The sequence below is a fragment of the Perca flavescens genome, chromosome 16, assembly GCF_004354835.1.
Source record: "Perca flavescens isolate YP-PL-M2 chromosome 16, PFLA_1.0, whole genome shotgun sequence".
NCBI classification, from domain to species: domain Eukaryota; kingdom Metazoa; phylum Chordata; class Actinopteri; order Perciformes; family Percidae; genus Perca; species Perca flavescens.
Window position 1 is genome coordinate 32,892,686 of NC_041346.1, and position 9,903 is coordinate 32,902,588.

Sequence of the window (9,903 nt, forward strand, 5' to 3'; positions counted from 1 at the left end):
AAATGTGTGACTGACTTTTAGCCTACCAGGACTATTTTCTACCGAGATATATCCCACCAGACGCCATGTAAATAATCAGGACTTTTATCATCGTAGAAACTAAATAAAACTACCAAAAGCCGTCTTGGTTCATCTTTCCACTGTTCCAACAATCACCACTCTGGTTTGGTTGAAATAAACCCTTAATTCACCCATTTACATGTGGAGATATGCTGGCTCTATACACGCTAAAAGTCCTGATTATTTACATGGAGTCTGGTGGAGATATGCTCGCTCTATACACGCTAAAAGTCCTGATTATTTACATGGAGTCTGGTGGAGATATGCTGGCTCTATACACGCTAAAAGTCCTGATTATTTACATGGAGTCTGGTGGAGATATGCTGGTTCTATACACACTAAAAGTCCTGATTATTTACATGGAGTCTGGTGGAGATATGCTGGCTCTATACACGCTAAAAGTCCTGATTATTTACATGGAGTCTGGTGGAGATATGCTGGCTCTATACACGCTAAAAGTCCTGATTATTTACATGGAGTCTGGTGGAGTTTGGTGATGGTGATTTCGGGGCTGTTTCATGTTAAACTAAAAGGATCTTACTCTTTAACTAAAAGGTCTATCTCTGTAGGGATCCATCCCATAATGTTGTCAGACTCTTAGAATAATAATCTGAGTCTGTCAGCGGCAAAAACAGAACTTTTAGTGGATGCAGACTAATGCTGAACATCCATTTACATGTAAAAATATGTAGAACCAGAAGAGGGACATGGACAAATTGCCCGAGAGGCAATTAGTTGTAGGCCTACAGTACAGACATATTGACACATAACCACAACACAAACATTGACCAAGACATCTACAGCACTTCTACATACAATAAAAAAAGAGTATGTTGCACTTCCCTAACAGGCCTAATGTCATAACTAAATGAAACTACTGCACAGTACTTCACATACAGTATCTTCTTCCTCCAGTCATACATCTTATTTAATGGACAGAGAGACAGGAGTCACTGCTCAGTAACTATCGCTCCATGTTTAGCAGCATGATGACCTGATGACCTGAAAAGCCCAAACGGTGCAACAAACACTCCGAGATGTTTTTAGCTCCGAAGGCTCTGAGAGATTCCCGGACGGCATTTTAAAGCTGTGTGAACTCACCTCACAGGAGTTCTTGGTCATTGTTAAGAGAAGTTTTCTCTTTAGATGGCAGAAAGACACCGTTTGCAGCATGACACCAAAAAGCTTTATTATTATCATACACACAGCAATGAGCAATAACATAAAGACACCTACGATATAAATAGTATACACTTGGTGGGTGACCTGTCACCCCAGTATGGATGCCCTAAAGCACTCTTACCGCTTGACCCTTGTGTTGTCTTCCCGTTGACCATGCAACTTTTTCTTTTGTTTTGGTCATCTTTTTCAGCACGTTTGTTGCTTTATAGTCCCAGTGTGTAATATGTTTAGTTATTCATTATCAATATCTGTGTTGCCCGTTCACAAACTTGTCCTTTTTCATCAATATTGACCTCCACCATCAATTTCAAGTATTCCTATTGGCTTTGAATTTTACATTTGCATTTGCATGAACTGGGGTAGATGCTCCATATTCATGATCCATCTACAAATACGTTAGCAGGTAAGGGACATACAGCACATACTGCTTCGCCTTTCACGTTTTACACTCACATGCCACTCTCCAACATGAACTCATGGATGAGAGAACGTATGAACTCATGGATGTATTAAGAGTACGTATGAACGCGTGGACGTATTAAGAGAACGTATGAACTCGTGGATGTATTAAAAGAACGTATGTATATATATATATATATATATATATATATATATATATATATATATATATATATATATAAACCAAGCTGTATTGGGTCAGATTGTCCGTACGTTATATGCAGAGGTGGAAAGAGTACAAAAATATTCTACTTAAGTAAAAGTACTATTACTTTGATGAACTTTTACGTAAGTACAAGTGAAATTAACCAGTATAAAAATCTACTCAAGTAAAAGTTAAGATACTCAGAGTGAGTTACTTTTTAACAGCGAGTGGAGATTTACTTTTCTTTATATATTTATACCTATTTAAATATCTTATTTATACTAATTTAATTAAATAATAGTCTTTTGCGATTTGTTAAGCCGACTTATTATTGGGACTTTGTCTTATTCAGCGTATCCCCCAGAGTAAGACAAGTCCATACATACCCTTCTATAATATCAACAGTTGGATGTCTTTACATTTTAACAAAAATTTGTTTTTTTGTTTGTTTTTCATACTTCAAATTGCATAATTGTGCGATGTTGGTTTTTGGGGATTAAAGTCCACAGTCATTTTTTTTTTACATTTTTGCTGCTTTTTCTTAGATGTTTTTGCTGCTTTTTTTCCCTAGCGTGTCGCTTTTTCTGCAGTTTATTTTTTAAATGTTCTGTATTTTAAACGTAGCTTTCATTTTTTTTAATTTGGGGGCATAGTCCTGGTGATGAGCTGCCAGGAGCTTTTCTGTTATTTGATGGATTCATTTCTTCAGAGTGTGGCGAACTGTGACCAAATCCGTCTCATCTTCTGTCTCGATGGAGGCCTCTTTAACGTACCTTTTTATTAAAGGCTATAATCAATATTTTTGCTCCAACAAACATTGTTATCTTGGCTTCTGTGCAACAAAGTGAGGAAACAACCAGCTGCTGATGGTGTATTTGTTCAGGGATGAACTGAACTGAGCTGAACTATGAAGATCAAGAGGTGAAAGAGCAACTTTAGCTGCTGAGCTGCTCTTTCCATCAACACACCAGCTAACGGCACAGCTCGTCATTCACAGCAGACTTCTGGCTTCAGGATGGCAGCAAATAAAATGTGATGAGCTCTGGCTCATTCAGCGCTGCAGCTGAAGATGCTGCACAGAAAGTTTGGGCCGCTCAGGATTGCACAGTAGAAGTATACGAATATACTTAGTAAATAATGAAGGTAAAGCTCTGGCGAAAGGAAGAAAGAAAGTCGGAAAAAAAGCGACAAAAACGTTTAAAAAGCTTTTAAAAAGCGACAAGAATGTCTCAAAGAATGTCTCAAAAAGTGAGAACAACTTTGGAGGAGGGGGTGGCAGTAGCTCTGTCAGTAGGGGAGTTGGGACTTGAACCAGCAACCCCTTCAGTTCCCAACCCAAGTCCCAATACGGACCAAAGTATGGTGGTGGACTGGTAGCTGGAGAGGTGCCAGTTCACCTCCTGGCCACTGCCAAGGTGCTCTTGAGCAACGCACCGAACCCCCAACAGCTCAGGGCACCTGTCCATGGGCAGCCCCCCCACTCTGACATCTCTCCATTAGTGCACGTAGAGGTACTGAGCATGTGTGTGTGATTCAGGCTTGTGTGTAATGTGTGTAATAACAACAGAGTGAAAACATTGCAATTTCCCCTTGTGGGATTAATAAAGTACAAATAATTATTATTATTATTATTATTACTATTATTATTATTATTATTAACATTAAAATGACACAAAAGTGTCAAAAAAGTGATAATTTTTTCAAAAAGAGACAAGAATGTCTAAAAAAGTATCGAAACCTTTGTAAAAAGAGACAAAAGTGTCAAAAAACTGAAACAATTGTTGAAAAAGAGGGAAGAATGTCTAAAAAAGTGACAAGAACATCAGAAATAGACAAAGATGTAGAAAAAAAGCGGCAAAAGTCTCAAAAATAGTGACAAGAATGTCTAAATAAGAAGTGACGACATCTAAAAAAAGGGTCAAAAACTTTGGAAAAAGAGACCAAAAGTGTGAAAAAACGGAACAGCTACAAAAGGGTTAAAAGAAACAAAGAAACTAGACGTAAAGTGACCAAATGATTTTGGCTTCTGTGTAACAAAGTGAGGAAACAACTGGCTGAGTTTTGGCTGCTGATTGTGTAAATATTAGTCCAGATGTGACCTGAAGTTATCTCTGTCCCTGACCGGCCTGGAAATAGCAGCACTGGAACGTAACTATTAACATGTACTCCAGTACTGTACTCCAGTCCTAATGTTGAGGTACTTGTACTTTACTTGAGTCTTTTCATGCCACTTTCTACTTCTACTCCGCTACATTTCAGAGAGAAATCTTGGACTTTTTACACTCAATGGTGTTTTTTGCCCCCAACTGCTCCTTCAAGGCTCCTAACCCTAACCTAACCCTGCAGATACAGTATTAGGGGACCACTAAGGTCTATATAAAAGAGACTTCAGATACAGTATTAGGGGACCACTAAGGTCTATATAAAAGAGACTTCAGATACAGTATTAGGGGACCACTAAGGTCTATATAAAAGAGACTTCAGATACAGTATTAGGGGACCACTAAGGTCTATATAAAAGAGACTTCAGATACAGTATTAGGGGACCACTAAGGTCTATATAAAAGAGACTTCAGATACAGTATTAGGGGACCACTAAGGTCTATATAAAAGAGACTTCAGATACAGTATTAGGGGACCACTAAGGTCTATATAAAAGAGACTTCAGATACAGTATTAGGGGACCACTAAGGTCTATATAAAAGAGACTTCAGATACAGTATTAGGGGACCACTAAGGTCTATATAAAAGAGACTTCAGATACAGTATTAGGGGACCACTAAGGTCTATATAAAAGAGACTTCAGATACAGTATTAGGGGACCACTAAGGTCTATATAAAAGAGACTTCAGATACAGTATTAGGGGACCACTAAGGTCTATATAAAAGAGACTTCAGATACAGTATTAGGGGACCACTAAGGTCTATATAAAAGAGACTTCAGATACAGTATTAGGGGACCACTAAGGTCTATATAAAAGAGACTTCAGATACAGTATTAGGGGACCACTAAGGTCTATATAAAAGAGACTTCAGATACAGTATTAGGGGACCACTAAGGTCTATATAAAAGAGACTTCAGATACAGTATTAGGGGACCACTAAGGTCTATATAAAAGAGACTTCAGATACAGTATTAGGGGACCACTAAGGTCTATATAAAAGAGACTTCAGATACAGTATTAGGGGACCACTAAGGTCTATATAAAAGAGACTTCAGATACAGTATTAGGGGGACCACTAAGGTCTATATAAAAGAGACTTCAGATACAGTATTAGGGACCACTAAGGTCTATATAAAAGAGACTTCAGATACAGTATTAGGGGACCACTAAGGTCTATATAAAAGAGACTTCAGATACAGTATTAGGGGACCACTAAGGTCTATATAAAAGAGACTTCAGATACAGTATTAGGGGACCACTAAGGCCTATATAAAAGAGACTTCAGATACAGTATTAGGGGACCACTAAGGTCTATATAAAAGAGACTTCAGATACAGTATTAGGGGACCACTAAGGTCTATATAAAAGAGACTTTAGATACAGTATTAGGGGACCACTAAGGTCTATATAAAAGAGACTTCAGATACAGTATTAGGGGACCACTAAGGTCTATATAAAAGAGACTTTAGATACAGTATTAGGGGACCACTAAGGTCTATATAAAAGAGACTTCAGATACAGTATTAGGGACCACTAAGGTCTATATAAAAGAGACTTCAGATACAGTATTAGGGGACCACTAAGGTCTATATAAAAGAGACTTCAGATACAGTATTAGGGGACCACTAAGGTCTATATAAAAGAGACTTCAGATACAGTATTAGGGGACCAATAAGGTCTATATAAAAGAGACTTCAGATACAGTATTAGGGGACCACTAAGGTCTATATAAAAGAGACTTCAGATACAGTATTAGGGGACCACTAAGGCCTATATAAAAGAGACTTCAGATACAGTATTAGGGACCACTAAGGTCTATATAAAAGAGACTTCAGATACAGTATTAGGGACCACTAAGGTCTATATAAAAGAGACTTCAGATACAGTATTAGGGACCACTAAGGTCTATATAAAAGAGACTTCAGATACAGTATTAGGGGACCACTAAGGTCTATATAAAAGAGACTTCAGATACAGTATTAGGGGACCACTAAGGTCTATATAAAAGAGACTTCAGATACAGTATTAGGGGACCACTAAGGTCTATATAAAAGAGACTTCAGATACAGTATTAGGGGACCACTAAGGTCTATATAAAAGAGACTTCAGATACAGTATTAGGGGACCACTAAGGTCTATATAAAAGAGACTTCAGATACAGTATTAGGGGACCCCTAAGGTCTATATAAAAGAGACTTCAGATACAGTATTAGGGGACCACTAAGGTCTATATAAAAGAGACTTCAGATACAGTATTAGGGGACCACTAAGGTCTATATAAAAGAGACTTCAGATACAGTATTAGGGGACCACTAAGGTCTATATAAAAGAGACTTCAGATACAGTATTAGGGGACCACTAAGGTCTATATAAAAGAGACTTCAGATACAGTATTAGGGGACCACTAAGGTCTATATAAAAGAGACTTCAGATACAGTATTAGGGGACCACTAAGGTCTATATAAAAGAGACTTCAGATACAGTATTAGGGGACCACTAAGGTCTATATAAAAGAGACTTCAGATACAGTATTAGGGGACCACTAAGGTCTATATAAAAGAGACTTCAGATACAGTATTAGGGGACCACTAAGGTCTATATAAAAGAGACTTCAGATACAGTATTAGGGGACCACTAAGGTCTATATAAAAGAGACTTCAGATACTAAGGTCTATATAAAAGAGACTTCAGATACAGTATTAGGGGACCACTAAGGTCTATATAAAGAGACTTCAGATACAGTATTATGGGTGGTCAAGTAACAGAAAGCTAAATTCTGTTAGAATGGTAGAGCTGTGACCTTAAGGGAGACCTTTATGTCTTTGTTCAACTATAATTGGAACATCCCTCTGGCACCATGACATCAATATCAAAGTCAATGTTTGGGAGGAGGCTGTAATCCAACAACAACGTTGGCTTTATCAAATCAATGAGGTCATTCATCTGTTGGACATAGTAAGGTTAAATAAACATTTATTCATACACTGGTTGACAAAATGACCCCTTTTAAAAAATGACTTAAAAAAATATTACTTACGTGTTTCTCATTGAAACATGTTGGCTTTCTGTTAAGGATTGTTTTCAGGGCACGGTTTCCCCCAGGGTCCTGCCAAAGAAACACCCTTTTTTCAATATTTACTCAAATAATCAAATGTAGAATATAATATAAATAATAGAATAAACCATACAAACCTTTATTCTTTCCTTGGAAATTAGGCCTTCAACCCCTTTGTTCTTGAGGCAGGTCAAAGTACTGCAAAGTACATAGAAACAAATAAGCACCAATACAGCATAGTACAATATGTCACATTAGTTAAAGAATGGTTGTTGTATTCTTTGTTCATTATTATTAATTTATAAGTTACATTTCTTGATGGTTGAGTGGTTCAGATGGTTAAAAAATTCAGTTAAAAGCAAGGTTAGGTTAAATTCAAACACATGATTTCATGTCGTTGCACTTTTAGACCACAAGGTGGCATTTGTGTTGTTTGAACTACTAAGTCATAAAGCAGGGGGTCAAACTCATTTTCCCAGAGGGCCACACTGGAAAAAGAGAATCACTCCAAGGGCCAGACATGGAGAGTTTATTGACGTGCTTTTGTTACTGCATGTCACTTTTTAAAAACATTTTTGTAGCTTTTTTCCTCATTTTTGTTGTTTTTGTTCCGACTTCTGTGGGGCTTTCTCAGACATTTGTCACCTTTTTGTAAATTTGTTGCTTTTTCCAACATTTTTGTACACTTTTTGTCACATCTTTGTTGACATGAAGCTCTAAAAAAGTCATCAAAAGAGTTCCTTCGTCATCATAGAATTTAGCAAATCAAGCAAAACAATGATACGACCTGTTTCACAACCTGAATGTGAAAACTCTCTCTGCTTCTTCTGGGGGAATTTCTGAGTCTGAGTCAGCAAATCTGCCATATTCTGCTTTAAAGGTCAGGTATTTGCAGTTTAAAAAACACTTTCCTGTGTTTTTGGTTTGGCGCACAACTAGGCGGAGCAAAATTTATTGTGAACCCAAATTGATATACGGGCCGGATCTAAATCTGCAAGGGGCCAGATTTGGCCCACGGGCCTTGAGTTTGACACCTGTGTGATAGAGGAAGATGAAGAGAATGTTTATGCCGTTTGACACTATAAAAAAACATAAAAGACCCAATGATGTCCTGCTTCAGTTTTTATAGAAGCTGCAGCTAAATTCCCACAGCAGTTACTGTCATGCATATTCAGGTGTTTAATTGATTAAATTAGTAGGAGAGGGTTGAAGATTGGTCAAACCTGGTGAAGGCTTATGGCTCAGACAGGTCACACCCACATGTTAAAATGCCTGACTGACTGACTGGGCTCATAACAGGCACAGTCTTTGTGCAGCCAGCCATTGCATGTCTCACATTTCACCCAGTCCTCCTCCTGCATATGTGGATACAACAGGCTACAATTTCAAGAGCCATGACAGGTGTACATGAAGGAGCAGCTACAACAAATAGAGTCACAGGGTCTGATTCAGGCTGCAGAGTGGGCTAATGCTATTCATCCTACACTACCAACATTTAGTTGAACTGTACAAAACTTAAGATTTGAAGATCATTTTCTTCCTGATGTAATATTGCCAATAAACTATGTGCAGCTGACAGTGCACAAGGTCAGCTCCAAGCTGTGAATCTCTACAAGCCTCAAAACATATTACATAAATTATGTATTTTTTAGCCCTCTGTGTGTATTACTAAGTACTCACATACAATCATCATACTCAAGAAATCATACTCATAAGCAGTAAGTGCAGAGTAGTGAAAAAATGCCCTCCGGATGGTGTTGTGGTGGATTGTCAAATTCAGTTGATGCTCCATAGCACTGATGGATCTTCTGATAGCTGTGTGGCTCTGTTAAAAGATCAATCAGTTAGTTCTGTTCTATACTTACTGTACAACTTAGTGCTACTTTATGTTTCTAATTGAATGAAAAAAGGACCATATTACCCTCAGTAAATTTGTCATGAAAGAGCATAACTGAAGGGTCAGAAACACTTTGTTATTGTAGTTGTGGAAACCTGTCAAGTAATTATGAAATCTGACAGGTGTTCTTTAGACAGGGCTCGTTTTGATGTACACATGAACACCTAAAAGGGAAACATACATTGTTACAGGATAAAGTGGATTTGTTTGTATATATGAACCCTACTTCTATTGACTGGGGTACCTGAAGGGACCAAAGGTATACTATTTGTCATATCCAAAAAATATAGACTGGAATTATGCGTGGAATTATGGGAGTTGTAGTTTTTATTGTTAAACACCATCGCTGGGTAGAATGCATCTGTTCACGGATGAGTGTACCCATGAATGAATGAATGAATGAATGAATGAACAACACACAGCACAGCAACACCATCCACACTAGTAGCCCATTGGAACTGAGTGCCAAGCTAACTTATGCCACAGAATGACATATTGAGAAAAGGAAAGCCTCTGACCTACCTTACAGGTTCCAGACAAGGCGAGGGGGGGGTCCCAGTTTTAAACTGATTAGGTGTAATCTTTTCATAACCCAATGTGTACTTCTAGCTTTGGTTGCTCAAGACAGTAGGCTACACACAGCTACAGATTCCACCAAAACAAACAACCCAAATCCTGCCTTCCTCTTCCTGTTAATACGTCTTTTTATTTTGGAATTTAGAATAGAGTACCGAAACAGGATCTAAACAATCTTTCGAAGTGGTAGACATGTGGCATCATTTCTAACCAGTGGTGTAGTCTACGTGGTATGCAGTATACCCACTAAGAAAGCTCCAGGATTTCCATATACCAACTTAAAAATGTGCATTGACACGTAACAACATACTTTGCATTATTATTTTGATATATTTTGAATTGTCATTTGTTTTTTTTCTTTGCA

General features: G+C 37.8%; 1 protein-coding gene across 2 annotated transcripts in view; it reads left to right on the forward strand.

Moving 5' to 3' along the window:
* LOC114570782 (uncharacterized) overlaps window positions 1–9,903 on the forward strand; it is a 645,073-nt gene that overhangs the window by 442,267 nt on the left and 192,903 nt on the right. The gene's annotated exons all lie outside the window — the stretch shown is intronic.